General features: G+C 45.2%; 1 pseudogene; it reads right to left on the minus strand.

Annotated features, from left to right (window-relative positions):
- Positions 1-12,852: 12,852 nt before the first annotated feature.
- On the minus strand, positions 12,853-16,723 carry LOC127666718 (secreted frizzled-related sequence protein 4-like; annotated as a pseudogene).
- Positions 16,724-18,092: the final 1,369 nt, after the last annotated feature.

Below are 18,092 nucleotides of genomic sequence, written 5' to 3' on the forward strand. Positions count from 1 at the left end.
AGATCTCTTGCCATAGTAGAGTATCTTGAATCCTGTCATCTTGCAGGCTTCCTGCATTAGGTTTGATTACTAAACAGGAAGCCATTTTCAGAAGGATTCCAATGCCTTACCACCCCTGCTTTCTGAAGAGCACTATGTGAAAACAGATAAACTCAGGCCCTGCAGTTTGAGTCCAGTAAGTCCTTATACAATTTCTTGATAATTGTTGAGCATGACATAATTAGAAATGCCCTCATGTGTCAAAAGGGTGGAGATGGTGCTTCTGTATGACAAAACCAGTTATATTTGGTTATGTCTTCAAACTCATTTGTCAAAACTACATTCGTGGACAATGTCAATGCAACTGTCAATGAAATCCTGCTCTTCTTAGCAATCATCAAATGTTGGTTATATATTTGACACCATGACACTATTAAAATGATTTTTCTTTGTCTTGATACTAGGGATAAACACAGACCTCAAATATGCTAGGCAATCACGTTATCACTGTGATATATCCCTGGCCCAGCAACCTCTGATTAAAAGATAAAACCTATCTATGAAGATGTTCTTAATTCATTCAGTTCATTGGAGTGCCAAAATGGGCTGTTACCAGTCTTCATGTAAGGAAGTCTTATAAATTACCACACATTTTTTACTATACCAAATAGCTTTTATTCCTTTATCATATTTAAACTTAATAATTATTTAACAAATTTAAAACACAGTAAGGTACATACATGGTCACCATAACAAGTTAACAAAATTCCAATGTCTTTAAACAAGAGAAACTTACATTCTGTTGGGCAGGTCTCACTGAGCCAATCTCAAAGTGTAGCATCTTCAAGAGGTGCTAATAGACAATCTGCTTCCCAGTCCTTTCCAGGTTCAATAGGCTGTCTGGATTACGTGGCTTGTGCCCCCTTGTTCTATCTTCACAGGCAGGATGCTATATCTGACCATTCTTCCTTCCAGTATTATAGCTTTCTCCCTCACCATAGCTAGAAAAACTTCATAACTCTTAACTACCCATGCAATTAAATTAGGTCTACATAGATTACCCCGGAGTACCTCCCTCATCTCATAGTCCTTAACCTTAATCACATCTCTAACATCCCTAAGGTTAAGATTTGCAAGCTCTTTTATTGTCAATGTATGTGGTGTGCGTGTCTATATGAAAGTGTTCGTGTGTGTCTGTTGGTATGAAAGGTTGATGTTGGATGCTTGGCCACCTATTTCTGCAGGGTCTCTCAACTGAACCCAGAGCTCACTAGTTCACTTAGTCTAGATTATGAGCTTATTCTAGGCATCACTTGTCTCTGCTTCCCAAGCACCGAAATGACATGTGGACTGTTATCAAGTAGTCCTGACATTTATCTAGGTACAGGGAATTTACACTCATGACCTCATGCTTGAATACCAAGTACTTTTACTGCACACAGCAGCATGTGCTGGGTGCAATTTGCAGGTTCTTAATATTTGCACACAATGAGGGGCTTGTACTGTTGACCAGACAATCTACATAAAATTTTCAAGTCAACATCCTCACAGTGAGAATTTACAGTATTCCTAACTATTATGGTGTGGTGTATCCACCTTGTCACAACAATTAAAAGCTTCAAATAATCAATTAATTTTATTTATAGTCACACATATATACACTTAAAAAATACCTAAAAATATATTTATCTTTCACTTGGATGGGCAAAATATTCTGTGATCAGTTTGTTTGTGTTCCACACAGTGATTCCTGAGCAGATTTGTTTTCATTTTAGTCATAAATTCTAGGAAACTAATTCATCTAAACTTTGTTATCATACCTAACTGCATAGTAACAATTTTCAGATTACACCAGAAAGCAGCATAGAGAAACAGTGTGCCAATTACACATTACTACTCCAACAATAGGCTATAGCTTCACACTTCAACATTATGAAGTATGATTTCAGCACTGGAATTTAGACGTTACACAAATTGAACTTAATATTTTTGCTTTGTTATAAAAAAGTTTTTTTTTTTGTTTGTTTGTTTGTTTTTGATTTTTTACCACAAAGAAGGCTTTACCTAAAGCCTGTTTAATCAGGGACACAAACTTACTAAGTCAATGGCATCTGAAAGGACTTTAATAGAAAGGTATTTTATTAAGGCTCATAGGACAAAAACCAATCAACCAACGAACCAACCAACCAAACAAGCCCTACAAAGTTGATTTTCTTTAATTTGTTTTTACCAAGACATTTTACCCTCCAGTTGGAAGGTAAGTTTCCTCACTAGCATCAGTGTGAATGAATGTTAATATTACCCACACAACACAGTGTCAACATGCATCCTCAAGATGCGTTTTCTACCAGGCCATTTATTTACAATCCAGTCTTATTGTTTGCATATTTTAAATCTGTGTAGGCATGCCACTGTAACACTGAAGGCTACAAGTAACATAAATTTAAAATACTTCAGTTTTTAGAATCAGAAACTCATGAGTTAGGTATATTAAATTTAATTTGTAATATGAATGTATTATTTTTTACTCGATATATTTTTTAATTTACATTTCAAATGATTTCCCCTTTTCTGGCTCCCCACTCCCTGAAAGTCCCATAAGCCCTCTTCCATCCCCCTGTTCTTCCATCCACCCCTTCCCACTTCCCTGTTCTGGTTTTGTCCTATACTGCTACACTGAGGCTGAGTCTTTCCAGAACCAGGCCACTCCTCTGTTCTTCTTGTACATCATTTGATGTGTGGATTATGTTTTGCGTATTCCAATTTTCTAGGCTAATATCCACTTATTAATGAGTGCATACTATGATTAATCTTTTGAGACTGGGTTACCTCACTTAGTATGATGTTCTCCAGCTCCATCCATTTGTCTAAGAATTTCATGAAGGACTCCATTGTATATATATACCACATTTTTTGCATCCATTCTTCCGTTGAGGGATACCTGGGTTCTTTCCAGGTTCTGGATATTATAAATAGGTCTGCTATGAACATAATGGACCATGTATCCTTATTACCTGCTGGGGAATCCTCTGGGTATATGCCCAGGAGTGGTATAGCAGGATCTTCTGGAAGTGACCTGCCCAGTTTTCTGAGGAACTGCCAGACTGACTTCCAGAGTGGTTGTACCAATTTGCAACCCCACCAGCAGTGGAAGAGTGTTCCTCTTTCTCCACATCCTTGCCAATACCTGCTGTCTCCTGAATTTTTAATCTTAGCCATTCTGACTGGTGTAAGGTGAAATCTCAGGGTTGTTTTGATTTGCATTTCCCTAATGACTAATGAAGTTGAGCATCTTTTAAGATGCTTCTCAGCCATCTGAAGTTCTTTGGGTGAAAATTCTTTGTTTAGCTCTGTACCCTAATTTTAATAGGGTTATTTGGCTTTCTGTGGTCTAACTTCTTGAGTTCTTTGTATAAATTGGATATTAGCCCTCTATCTGATGTATAGTTGGTGAAGATCTTTTCCCAATTTGTTGGTTGCCTATTTGTACTTTTGATGGTGTCCTTTGCCTTACAGAAACTTTGTGATTTTATGAGGTCCCATTTGTCAATTTTTGATCTTAGAGCATACACTATTGGTGTTCTGTTCAGGAACTTTCCCCCTGTACCAATGTCCTCAAGGGTCTTCCCCAGTTTCTTTTCTATTAGCTTCAGTGTCCAAATCATCACACATGAGTGTGATGTATATACATATATGTATACACACACACACACACACACACACACACACACACACACACATATATATATATATATATATATAATTCTTTAGATGTAGAGGCAGCAAAGGCAGTTTGAAACTTAAGAGATTATTCTTTATTCTGAAAATGTTTTATCCATAATATCCATATTCCACTTACTTTTATAATTTCATGTAACTATATTATTCCAGCAAAATGCATTATTAAGTATGTAATGAGATCTAATTTTTTCCATACAAACAAATTAATTCTATAGAATTCGGCTAGCCTGTAAGTTTTCTTTTATTTAAGTTAGGAGTTTAAAAAACAAACAAATAAATCTACCAAAATTTAAAAGCAGCATATCTGTCAAAACTTTGGGATTCTAATTATTCAATAACTAGTATAAAACCCAAATGATAAATGATAGGCTAGTGTGACTTTACTAGTCCTTATCTATTTCGGGCTTGTAAATTCTTTAGTGTTTGTAATCAAATATAGATGGTTTCTGACATCCATATGGCATGCATGTTTTACTGGACAAAAAGCATTTCAAAGAGAGAGAGACAGGAGGGGAGGGGAGAGAAAGGGAGGGGAGAGGAAGGGAAGGGAGGGGAGGGGAGAGGAAGGGAGGTGAGGAGAGGAGAGCCAGGTGTGCCTTTAATCCAGTAGAGGCAGGTATAACTCTGTGAGTTTGAGGCCAGCCTAGTCTACATAGTGAATTCCTGCACATTCAGGGCTATGTAGAGTGTCCCAGTTCAGACTATGATGCTCAGTTATCTTAATTACATGATTATTAACTATTAGGACTATGTGCATTAACTATAAAGACTCTTATTTGAGAAGTTAGTGCTTTGTAGCTGGCAAATGGTATAAGCCACCAAATCAAAAGTGTTTGAGGTGGATCAGTTTAGAAATGGAGTAAACATTATTTCAGTAGTCAGAGTATCAACGAGTAAGAAGGCAGACAAAGCACCGGCAGAGCCACATTCTTCAGTTTCAGAGAGCAGAGATAAAGGAAGGACAGGTTAGCTTCTTTCAGAACAGTGACATCTGTGAGATCAAAAGAACCAGGACACGAACACTCTGTTCTGGGTAGACCTCCATCTTCCACTTTTTCATAGACATCAAGTTGGTGCCACCCAAGGCCATATGGAAATCTATCGCCTTCTGGGACAGTATATGAGGTGTGAGGAAGGAAATATTCAAGACAAAATGCCAGAAGGGGCTGATCTACAATCAGCTTGTCCAAAATGCCTTTGAACACTTTCCAAAGACAGAGATTTTTACCCATCAACTCCAAATATTTTGTTCTTTGCTAGAAAAACAGTACTTTAAAAAAAGGGGGGGCAGGGTGGGAGGCAGGTGGGAGGGTGGGTGGGTGATTACTCGAAAGCACTTTAGAACACCTGATCATTCATTTCATGGACAGGAGACGAACAATGGAGCAAGACCTTCAAACTGATTCCATTTTAGGAAGCCCGAAGCTCTCAGGGATCCTAAGAAAGTTACCTTGGTCTCCTTGCTTTCTACATTCATTTTTGTGTTTTTGCCTTTGTTACAATTTTTGCATTCTCCAAATTAATGGAGGTAAGGGGAAACAGCCTAAGCACAAGAGAAAAGAGGGAAAAACCTGACCTCTGAAGCTAACGCATCACATGGAGATAAGGTGGTGAAAACACATTTGCTAGATCAGTAACTGCACACCATGTTCCACAGATGTGCTCATCTGCTGAGGTAAGGATGGCACTAAGTCATCTTTTTACCTAGCTGCCTCCCTTCTTCACTGTTCATCACACTGCTGACATCTAGACTATGAACTGCTCTACAGGCTTCTGATTTCTTTCTCATATTCAGATGATTTTGCTCTCAATCTCTGCTTTCACCTAACTAAGCTTTGCTTGCAATAAGTAAAGTCAGTGTCTTGCTCAGAAGCAGAGTTTGCTGCTGCTTAATGAGAAAACTAAAAATCTCATGCAGGCCATTTTGTGATTTATCTTTTACACTGCAGGTTTTCTTGGCCTTTCCCCACTAGGGAACCTCCAAATCCATGTGTGACTTCTGTAGCTGGAACACAAATGTGCATTTAATAATTATTGTTTTCAAAATCCACAGGGATTAGAATGAAATTATAGCACAATATAGGCCTCACAAGTAGTGTAGACTATATTTCATAGCTTGTGCCTTTGATTAAACTGCACAAGGAATCCATGTTTCTTGAATAATTTCTTTAGTTTTTTTCATTTTTATTTAAGTTCCAAGTAAGGTTAGCCCAGAAGCCCTGAATACCCAAGGCACAAATCACATAGCAAATGACTCCCATGATGAAGTATGGAGAGGGTCCTGATCCTGGAAAGGATTGATCTAGCATTGGAGGGGAATATAAGAACAGAGAAAAAGGAGGGAGGTGATTGGAGAATGGATGGAGAGAAGAAGGTTTATGGGACATATGGGGAGGGGGGATCCGGGAAAGGGGAAATCATTTGGAATGTAAACAAAGAATGTAGAAAATAAAAATATTTAAAAGACAGAGAGAGAGAGAGAGAGAGAGAGAGAGAGAGAGAGAGAGAGAGAGAGATAATCTCTTATAAGCATCACCTGACAATAAAAAAGCCTATGGCCAATGAGCTGAGGTAGGAAATTGGAGGTGGGGCACAGGCAGGAGAAGAGAGGATTCTGGGAAATACTGAGACAATTCGAGATTCGAGAGACACACTGGGAGAGATGCTGAAGGAAGACAGTAAGGAAGAAGCAGTCAGGAACAGAAGGAGTGGTAACTAACCAGCAGGTAGATGTTCAGGATAAAGGGAGATTCGCCAGTGAACACTGTGGAGGCCCAAAGCATGAGATCTGAGCAGAGCTTGAGGAGATGTACATAAGCCAGCAGGTGGCTGAACTCAGGATAGAATAAAGAAGGTTAGCACCAGGCTTGGACACACGAGGCTGAGGACCGGTAAGTAACTATGTGGTAGAGAGAATAGTTTGATTGGGTTACATAAGGTATGAGTTAGTAAGGAAATGAACTAAAGCTTACAGCCTAGGAATCTATTAATAAATGATTAGTTTCAAAGTCATCATTGTGGGAGCAGGGGTTGGGAGGAAAAATTGAATTTTTTTTTATCATTTCTGTATTATTTTTAAATTTCAAAACTGTTGGAGGAGCTGACAAGATGGTTCAGCTGGTAAATTAGGCACTTGTAACTAAGTCTGATGACTTGAATTTAATCCTGGCAGGGATTAAAGTAAACTAAAATTTTCTAAAACCCTCCCCCCAAAAGAATATATTGCATTGGATTTGAGGTATGCAGTCTCAGAATTGATTGTTTTTTATACCCTTGTGGCTCTGGGCCAGTCTCTATCACCCCAAACCATTAAGAAGCCCCTTTTTTCTAGCTAGTAGTTTAGCCTGCTTAGGGCTAAGAAGCAAACAAGAGGGCCTCCTCTCCACCTGTGCCTGGCCAATCCCCACTCCTGGGCTGAATGCTCTCTCAAGGCCAGTGAAACCAAAAAATTGGGGCGCGGGGTGAAGGGAGTAACTTTAGAGAATTCTCAGAGAGTTCAGACCTAGAGTGGCTCTGGCAGCTTAGCACCACCTTAGACCATTCTCTGATCTTCCCCTGACTCACATGATAATGACTGAGAAACCAAGTGGACTCAGAACAGGGGCTTGAGACCTATTATTGACTTCAGCTACCTCAGTTCCTGAAGGATCGCCCTGGGACAACTTTGCCTTGGGTGCTGATCACAGGGTCCAGGGACTTTGACCTCAGCCAAAAAGTGAAAGGGAGCTAAGAACAACCCTGGGAGGCCTGGGAACTTTCCTACCTCAGTCAGGAAGGGCAGGAAGGAGAGCCTGGTGCACATGCTGAAGCCTGCAAGGACCGGTCCTTCCCAGTCTTTGTGCCCTGCTGCTTTCCAGCCTGGCAGTGGGGTTGCCAATGTCAATGTGACCTTAGCCAGGTAGCTCTTAGGGCCTCTCTCTCCTCAGATTTACCCTTGGTCTGTGTCATCTCTGGAGGTCCCAGCTCAGTTGTAGCTACTCTGGACTCTTCTGCTCATATTGAGATTAGTGTTCATTCCTTCTTAACATGATATTTTTTTCTTTTTTCTCTGGGTGGGGGGGTTGTTTGTGTTTATGTGTGAGGAACTGTTGACTGGCTGTGCACAGGAATGGAACGCTGGTGCCCATAGACTGCAGCCTGCTCCATCTTCCCTAGCTGTGCCTGAGGCAGCTTGTTGGGGATTCTGGCTTCTGAGAGAACAGGTGTCTCCCCCACCCCCTTGCTCTACACTTGTTCCTGTTCTTTGACATAATTTTAGTGAAGCTGAAAGCACAGTTCAGTAATAGATTCCTACCTAGTTGTGTAGGTGTCTGCAGAGTTAGGACTTGTTTATTCTTGGCAGGAAAGCTACTCCTGTGGACTGGGAAAAGAATACAATGAAACATTCTTCTGGTAGTCTCTCAAGGCCTACTTAAGCACTGCAAAAGCATCCTAGAAAAACTACTGAGAGTGTTTAAGTATAAAATGGACCTAAAACATAATGAAATTTGCCTTACTTTTACCAGAGTTTGGAGTCAAAGCACAAAATAAAACTTAGGGAGAATCCACTTGAGTGCTGGAAGCTCTGTAGCAGTATTGGAGAGAGGGACCAGAGCAGGTGGGGTGGCTTGGGGTTCAGGTACAGGTGAGAGGCCACATGGTTTCCCCATTGCTCACCCCCCATTTCTCACCCCAGTAAAGTTCTGCTGTCCTCCCACAGACTTACAAAGAGCAGCACTCCCACTTGTCCTGGAGCCTTTCAGGATGGGGAGCATGCCCACATCTGGTGCTTCAGGATGCCACCACCAGCTATGAGCTTCACAGGAGTCCTTGTCTGCATCCTAACTTCCTGTGTAGTGGTTGTGGCCAGAGCTGCCACCAAACCTCCTAACACAGAACTTGGATTGTGAGTAGGATGGTAAGTGAGGGCTGACTCAAGGAACCTGCCAGTGGGTTTGGGTGTGGGGGGGGGGTGGCGATGGTGGCAGCCAACAGAACTTTGGGAACAGCAAATCCCATGGGTGAGGATGTGTATTAGGCTGACCAGCACCACTGATTTCCCCCTCTAATCCACAGACAGAGGCAGTGGCAGTTTATGAGGTGTCAGGAGCCTCAGAGCCACTACTCAAGTGGTTCTCCGTGACAGTAGTCCCTGGGGCTCCTCAGCTGAAGGTTTCTACAACTCCTTTGATCATTCAATTCCTAGATGAGAGACCTAAAATTTTCATATTAATAAAAAGGCTTAGTGAGCACTAGAGCTGGGCAGATATCTACCCTCTCTGCTGTTATGTTGACCTCCCTGCCAATAATCCCACAATATGATTTGTCATATTCATCTAGGCTGCTCTTACTCCAACTGGCCAGCCCTCATGGCCATGTTTTCAAGGTTCCTACCCCATGATCTCTTCTCTTCTCTCTACCTTCTGCTCTTTCCCCTTGTAGTATTGCCTCAGACCACAAAGATAATAGTATTGTTGTTCTTGCCTGAAGACAGACTCACTTACATTGTGAATGAATATACCATCCTATACTATCACAGCTGTTTTCTAAATATTCTTGAATGTTAGCAGAATGGTTATTGTCCAAGGTAACTTCATCCCACAATGCATGTTTTATTTCCCTATTGGTTGATAGAGTCAACATGTTCAGATGCCCCTATTAAAATATGAGTTTCAGATTGAGTTTACTCAACTTCTAGTGTAGTGTTTTGTCACTTAGAGGGTCATTAGGTAGCTCAGTACAATTTTTTTATTGACATCTCTCTGCATTTTTCTAGAGAATTCCTAAAACTTAAAACATAAAGAGAGAAGAGAAGGGTAAAGATGATCTTTTAAAATCTCAACAGTGATCATAACTTTTTTTTTAAAAAAAAGTCCCTTGCTTTTTTTTTATGTATAGGAGGCATCACATCTCTCCTGAAACTGTCAGAAAGGCATGCTAACCATATCCTCTAAGCCAAGTCATTTTCCTCTACCACTAGATAGATACCTCACATACACTCATGTATTTTCATGTTTGGAATCATCCACTTCCAGAGTTCCTAGTTACGAAACACTTAAGGAGTTAATAGCTGACACTTCAATGGGCTATATTAATTTGCTAATTTTAGCCAGAGAATTACTAGAAGAAAAAGGGTTTAAAAGAGCACTGTATCATCTTATGGTTCTGTGGGTCAGAAGTCCATACAGGTGAGTGGGTTCTCGACTTAAAATCTGAAACCCAGTGCCAGTATGGGAGGGCTGGGGAGAAAGCCCATTCTAAATTGTTTCTGGTTGTAGACAGTGAGTGAACTTTTTCATGCAGCTATAGGGCAGAAGCCTTGTTGACTGTTGATCAGAGCTCACACTCAGCATGAAAAGTCTTCTCTCAAGGCCTTCTTTGCAGCTCATCATCTTCAAAGTCAGCAAGGGCACTCTAAATCAGTCCCAAGTTTCAAATTTCTCTGACCTCTCTCCATCTGTCACCAGCCATAAAGAACACTCTGCTTTTAGAGGAATGTAGTGAGATTGAGCCCAATCACATGGCCTCTCTTTTGATTATGTCAATGTCAAGTCACTATTATTTTTAATCACATCTTCAAAAATTCCTTTGACAATAACACAATATGATCATGGGTTAAAAATATGATAAAAATCCAAGACCTAAATAAATGTGACTCTCATCAGATAAAAATTTGGGGGCACTGATTTCCAGCTGGACATGCACAAAACCAAAACTAGAAGAGAGTCAACTCAAGGAGCAGGACATCTCAGCCTCAGCACTGTTGGCATATGTGTCCAGATACTGGGATGGATTCCTCCCCCAGAAGGTCCCTAACACTTCCTTATGTGCTCCATTATCATTATTTTGACATTCTTTTTTTTAAATAATATTTATTTATTTTTTTAATGTGAGTACACTGTAGCTAACTTCAGACACACAAGAAGAGGGATCAGATATCCTTATAGATGGTTGTGAGTCCCCATGTGGTTGCTGGGAATTGACTCAGGACCTCTGGAAGAGCAGTCAGTGCTCTTAACCTCTGAGCCATCTCTCCAGCCCCTATTTTGAAATTATTTTCTTTTTTTAAAGATTTATTTATTTTATGTATGTGAGTACACTGTTGCTGTCTTCAGACACAGAGAAGAGGGCATCAGACCCCATTACAGATGATTGTGAGCCACCATGCAGTTGCTGGGAACTTAACTCAGGACCTTTGGAAGAGCAGTCAGTGCTCTTAACCACTGAGCCATCTCTCCAGCCCTGTATTTTGGAATTCTTAACACTCTGCTCACACAGCCATGTAAGAAAATACTTCTGTGTCAGAGATGAAAACAAGACTTGAAGGGATCGGTGAGCATCCCCTAAGGCCACTCATCTCCATGGGGATGGAAATAAGGTTATGTATCCATGGCCAACCATCCATGTCCCTAGAATCCTTCACGGGCTCCTGAGGCTGCTGTGTGATGTGTCACAAGCTGGGTCACCAGAGTACATGTCACAGTTCTGAAGGAGTCTGGATCTTAAGTGTGAGGAGGGTTTTGTTCCCTCAGAGTATTGCAGAGAAGCCTTCCCTTGCCTCCAGCATCTCCTTGTGGTTTCTGTCCACCCTTCCCATACTCTGACTTGTAGATGTCTCACTCCAGTCTCTCTGCTCAAACATCCTATGGACACATCCGAGTCTTCAAATGGCCTTAATGAGGACTCCAGTCATGGGGTTGGGACCTGTCTCAGCAGCACTGCACAACCTCATCTCAAGTCCCTACATCTGCAAAGGCACTGTTTGCAAAGGAATCCACATGAGCATGAACTGTGGGGGGTGGGGGGGCACTATTTGATCCACTGCAGTCATTGGGCCAGAATTGTGAAAGAAATCCCTTCCCCGAAGCCAGGCCCTCTTCTCTCTTCTCCCTCCAACAGCCTGATTCGGAATTATCCTGGGCAGTTATGGAAGTCCAAGCCAGGAAAGGGTCTGTAGGCGCCCAGATGCAGATGAGGGTGGGAAAGAGGTGGGGGATGTCTCAGAAATGCACAAAATGGGGTTGGAGAAGGAGGCAGGGTTGGGGGTAGGAAAAGCAAAGAGGTAGGCGTCCATGATGGCCTGAACAGGTCCAAAGTCTCCTAGGGAGAAGCCAGCATCCAACTTGTTTACTTATTGGCATGTTTTGCTGCCTCCAAAAGGAAACAGTTAAAAACAAGAAATCTGGGTTGGTTCCCAAGCAGTCCCTATCTGTCACCTTGTCTCCTCAGGTAAGCATTGCCTCTGCTGGCCTCTATCTGCCACCACCAGTCAGGAAACCGAGCAGCCTCCACTTTATTCCACTTGAACCTAGCCAAACTGTTGCTCTTTAGTGGGGGGGCAAAGAAACCAATTCGCACCCTGGAAAAGAGCCTGGAGAGGGTGGGGGGCGGGGAAAGGAGCTGGGCCCCAGGTTCCCCAGCATCATCGGATTGCACCTGGCTGGGGCTGGAGTCACCTGGAACCTGCAGCCCTGCAGCATCTCCCTAGCCAGGACGAGCCTGATGCACTGGGTGGGCTGTGAACAGAGGCAAGCTGGGGAGCACAGGGCTGGTTCAAGGGCAGGGGGTGGGGGTGGGGGCAAGAGGGAGATGCAGAGCTGGGGCGGGGGCGGGGCGGGCTGGGCAGCGGCCACCTGACTTCCATGGAAGTGATATTCCTTGAGATGTCCATGACATTGATGCTGGCGTTCCCATTGCTGTTCCCTGAATCCTGCCCTTCCAGGAGAGGGAAGAGGTTCTCATCCTCTGGCAGCCAGCAATTGATCTCAGTCTTGCTACAGACACAACCTGCAGGGCAAGACAGCAGGGAGCCCACACAGTCCAGGCAGACTCTTCCAAGCCAGAAAATCCACCAGAAACTACACTTGGCTGGCGAAGAGAGACATCCACCTCTGATCTCTAGTTCTAAAAAAGAGGAGGAGGAGGAGGAGGAGGAGGAGGAGGAGGAGGAGGAGGAGGAGGAGGAGAGAGAGAGAGAGAGAGAGGAGAGAGAGAGAGAGAGAGAGAGAGAGAGAGAGAGAGAGAGAGAGAGAGAGAGGTGGGGTGGGGGGGAGTGGGGAGTGGGGGAGAACAGGGTGGGGGGGTAAGGAAACAAAGACAGCGAGGGAGGGGGGGAAGGGGAACGGGGGGGGGGGGGGCCTCTCTTTGAAATGCCTAATGATCAGATGCAAAATCCTTCAGCACAGGAAACCATCCCGGCCGCCTCAACCGCTGCCCGGCTGGGTGGGAGCCTTGGGTCCCTCTTGTGGCGTGTTCTGCCAGGTGTGGTGGCCAGGTTGGCGCTCGCCTGCTTGCGGGGTCCAGGAGCTCTGAAAAGGAGGTGAGCCCTCCTACTCTGAGTCCGAGGCTTTGCAGAGTTGCAGCAACAGACGGTGGGGAAGCAAAAATAATAATAATAAAAAGAAAAAAGATGGTGCTAAAGTCACCAAGTCCCACCTCCTGGGCAGAACTAAAATGGACAACCTGCAACACACAGTCGTACACACTCATGTGCACAGGCACGGACCTGGAGGAAGAAGAGAAGGAAGATGCAGTCAGAGCTGCAGCAGCCGCCTTAAATGGCTAGCTATGCGCCTGCAGAAATGTACAAGTGCTCCAAGCCTTAGGAAACACGCAGATTATTGGAGCATCTTCCTTGGCTCCCTCCCTCCCTCCTCCCCTCCCTCCTCCCCTCCCTCCTCCCCTCCCTCCTCCCCCTGCCTCCTCCCTTTCCTCCTCGCGGCCTCCTCCCTCCCACCTCCCCCCCCCCCCCCCCGCACGGGCTGGGAGTGGCAGGAGAGCAGAATCTCACCCACCCTCCCCTCTCCTCACCCCTCTCTCTCTGCCCTTCCTCTCCCTCCCGCTTCCCCACCCACCCACCTACTCGCCAGCTCTTGGCTTTCGCTGTTCTGCCACCCACAGCTGCTGCCTGCCCGCTCGCTGCAGTTGAGGGGAAAAACAGAGGGAAAGGAAAAGTTGCAGTTGGGATTCAGAGGGCCGGCCTCGGGGAGGGAGAGTTGGCAAGCTGGCTGAGCGACGGGAATTGCTCTCTCCCTTCCACTTCCTGGCCTGGTGCTGCCCGGTTTTGCTGCAAACTCCTCCACGGGAGGAAGCGAAATGAGTGTGGCTGAGGTGACTGGGGTGCTCCCCAGCCTGGGTGAGGGGCTCGGGCTCGCAGACAGTGACAGGGAACAGGAGCACACAGGAACCCCAGCGAGGCAGCCAGGGACGCAGGCTGCAGACCTGCAGACCTAGATCTGAATGACACTCATCTGGGTAATCAAGAGTCCAGGAGCCGAGCTCGGCTTGGGAGGGGACTGCGGGGCAGGGTGCACTGAGTGCCCCCGAGTCTATTGCTCCTTCTTGGCGGTGCGTTTTGGGTTCAGCCTTGGGCAAGCAGGGAGTAGAAAGGGAGAGAGAGAGGGAAGGAGCGCCTGCGGGACTGCTCTGGAGAACCGAGGTGACCCAGGGCAAGCCTTGCAAGCTAAAGAAAAGGCCGGCCAGGAAATTGAGACTTGAAGGGCATTTTTTGACAATCACTGCACCAGCACCTTTGAGGCCAGCTTCTTGGGCTCAGCCCTCAGGTGCGCCGAGCTGGCAGCCTGGTGAGGGGGCGGGCAGACTGCTCTCTCCCAATGATTTGAGGGCCACAGAACTTCCTCTTTCCATCCCCCACAAACACCCTTCCTGGTAGGGGCTCAAAACAGGTGCAGCCTTCCAGGCAAGTTTAGACCTGGTTGGGAGAGAAGTATGTCCCCCCACACAGATTTTTGCCTCGATAGGATTGTTTTAAAAATAAAATGCAAATGTAAATATGCGAAATGCGAGCTTTTTCCTGAGAAAACCTGAGATTTTGCCGTGAGAAAGGAGAAGAAAGGATTAGGGGAGTCCCAGCAGGCAGACACCCTAAGCATTCTCATGCAGAAGAAGGCAGCTCTCTCCTCCCCTAGCTTGGGAAGGGCAGGCAAGAGAGCAAAATACATTGAATTCAACCGCATCCAGGATCTGAAAGGATTCTCCCTGCCCCACCGCACCCCATGGATTCCAATGCAGGTCATGCAACTTGTAGGCAAGATGGGGGAAGGGGTGTTGCGGTGCCACCAACCTGCCCCTAGTGCCACCAACAGACGGACCCGATGTCTCCCCATAACACTTATTGCTGGGAGTAAAACTTGGGTGAAAGGAGGAAAAGAAAAGAACAGGCCTAAATAAGGCAGTTTCCCGACTTCTTCTTCTTCTGTTTTATTATTATCCAAGATGGCTCTTTATTGCTTTAGTCATAGAGGAAGAAAGAATACCTTTTGTGGGGCGGCTCCTGGGTAACTGGTGAGGAGCATCTCCCGGATGGTGTGGTAGCCAGGTGACAAGAACATAGACCTTGACAGTCTGCCCCTCTTTACTTATCATTTTTAGCTTTCTTTTCAAAGTTTCTAGGTAAAGACAGAATTGAAAGTCTGACAAACACACATCACCATTTCCCACATCCCATAGCTCTAAGCTTTTCAAAGCCACACTCATCTGAAAAACCTTCCTACGGACCACACACATGAAGATCTTTTAAGTACCATTCCTCCTGCCTTTGTCAAAAACATGTTTTCAATAACATTTAATATATCACTAACTTCCTAACAGAAGTTAAAGGATATTCAATATTTTTGTCAAAAAAAGTTTTGTTTGACATAGCATGTGAACTTTACAATGTACATACATTATAGGTCAAATTCCCAAAACTGAAGGTCACACAGTATGCACACAGAGCACTGAATGCAGGCGCCCTTCCCCAACTTTCCCTCTTCTACTTTCCATACCAGGAAACCAACAAATAACAGGGCTCTGTGACTTAATGTGAAACACTGAAGCCATCACTAAGAGAAATGCTGCAAGATGTGTCTATAAAGAGAACCCCAGAGGGTCCTTAAGGCAAGTGGTGGGTGGCGTTCTGTAGGCTGTTCCAGGCAGCATCGCCTTCTCCTTCAAGGGTGGCTCCATCTTGGAAAGAAATTAGCTTGCACCTTTATTCAGGTTTGACTTTTGGGGTCACTTCTCACTTTGATGTTCTTAGGACTGGCAGGTTTGGGAGCAGGTGACCCTCCCTTTGGCTTTGGGGGGTTACTGTGACTGGGGAAGCTGGCTGTTTGCTGCTTGTCCTGAATTGTTCTCTGCTGTTCCCGAAGTCTCTCTTCCCACTGTATGGACCTTCTACTGAGTTGATCTCCCCATTTCTCAACTAAACAATTTTCAAGAAGCATCATTCTTGAATGCCACTCATAACACATCATTAGGACATCTTGATGGGGCAGGATGTGTGGACACTGGCAGGAGGAATTGGTGATGAGAGGGACTTGCATTCGAGGGATATAGGTGAGGAAGACTTGAAGATCTCTTTCACATCTACCACAGTTGTGACCCCATTGCAACCACTCCTCTGGACGGCTTTTATTTTGGCATGAATAACATAGCTGTACTTTTTGCTCAGGTTTGTTGCCAAGGTTGGCTTCACCTTCTTGCACTTGCACTGATCAGGGCTCAGACGTTTACAGTCTGCATCAAAGGACCTTTCTTGCACCACCATATCTTGTGTGATGTCTATCCACTTTACATCTTCCGGAAGGTCAGCGACTATTGCCTTGGGAGAGATGCACACTCCAGGGTCATAGGCCGGCAGCTCACCGCAGGCCAGGCTCTCTGGCCAGCTGTGGTTTTACATCTTCATGAGGGGCTTGCAGTCGTCACATGCTCGCTGGCACACAGACTTGCAGGGCTCGGCAGGATCCTGCAGGATCTCCAGGGTACAGTTGGGTGTGTACATGGCACAAAGGAAGAAGTGCAGCACGGAGCTGCAGTTCAGGTCCACTAGCTCCTCATACTGCTAGAGAGCAAGGATGGCGTTCTCCTGAGTGCTGTGGTACAGGTGGTTGGGCATCTGGGTGACCTTCCAGGGCTTGTGCCTACACATGGGGATGCACACAGCCTCGCATGGCTCTCCCTGCGCTCCCAGCGCCAGGCACAGCCACAGGCATGAAGCCACCATGGCGGAGAAGATCATGGCACTGTCCTCCTGGGCTGCAGTCCCTGCTGGGAGGACCTTTGTCTTCCAGCCCCGCTGCTCTCCTCATCTCTACCTAGGGCCAGTAGAGTGAGCTTTCCTGCTGGAGCTCCAGTCCGCACTGTTGGGGAGTTCTGGGGCTTTGGCTGTAGATGCCCCCTGGGCACACCAGCGCCAGCAGCGCCAGCACTCAGCACCGACCCGCATGGGAAGCTCCAGTCTTGGGCCCGGCAGCTCAGAGTGCTGTGGGCAATGGCCACTGTAGAACCCTATTTATCCAGACTCATCCCCTGACAGGAGCTCAGCAGCCTTGGCAGCAGCAAGAACAGAGCAGGCTCCCACTCCGCTGCCCCACCCCCAGCACTCCTGCAGAAGCGATGATGTCATCTCCGCCACTCCACAGCCAAGGGCTATAGTTTTGCATTTCCCCCAAAGTCTCTCCTTTTTTTTTTTTTTTTTGTTTTTTTTTGTTTTTTAGTCTTCGAGTCTTTTTTCTTCAGATCAAGAAAAGCAGCATCTTGCTTTCAGTCATTTGGGACGCTGGATACAAAACTGTGCAAGGGGAGACTTTGCTAAGTCGGCCTTAAAGTTTCCCTAAGTACAGAGTTGGAGCAACGTGACCCTGTTGTCGCCCTTTAATATTGAAACATTTGTTGTTCCTTTCCGATAGGTGGCGAAAGAAGGGTCTCAGTCCTGAGGATGGTGTTGAACAGGGAAAGCCTAGCAAAGGAAAGCTAGGTGTTGGAGCTAGCACTGGCAGTTTACATAAGCCTCCCCCAGCCCGCTCTGAATCCTGTGGAGTTTGTTATTGTTATTGATGTTGTTTTGTGGCCACTGGACTTAGTTCTGGCTCAAGTTTTTTTCATTTTTTTCATTAATTTATTTTTCACTTTACATCTTAATCGCAGCACCTCTCCCGGGCCCACTCTTACCAGCTCCCACCGCCACACCCCTCCCCTCTTCCACAGAGAAGGTGAAGCTCCCCTTGGGTAGCACCCTGCTCTGGGTTATCTCCCACTAAGGCCCAACCAAAGAGTCCAGCTGGGCTAAGGGGATGGAAGGCAGGCAGCAGAGTCTGAGATGTGGGATGGGATGAGGGGATCAAGTGGTTAAGGCAATGGGCCAGATTTGCATTTTTAAATTACGTCCTTTCGAGTCATAGAAAGTCTTGCAACCAAAAAAAGCACAGGACCAGATGGTTTCAGTGCAGAATTCTACCAGACCTTCAAAGAAGAGTTAACACCAATACTCTTCAAACTATTCCACAAAATAGAAACAGAAGGAACACTACCCAATTCCTTCTAGGAAGCCACAATTATGCTGATACCAAAGCCACACAAAGATCCAACAAAGAAAGAGAACTTCAGAC

The sequence above is a fragment of the Apodemus sylvaticus genome, chromosome 16 (assembly GCF_947179515.1).
Source record: "Apodemus sylvaticus chromosome 16, mApoSyl1.1, whole genome shotgun sequence".
NCBI classification, from domain to species: Eukaryota; Metazoa; Chordata; class Mammalia; order Rodentia; family Muridae; genus Apodemus; species Apodemus sylvaticus.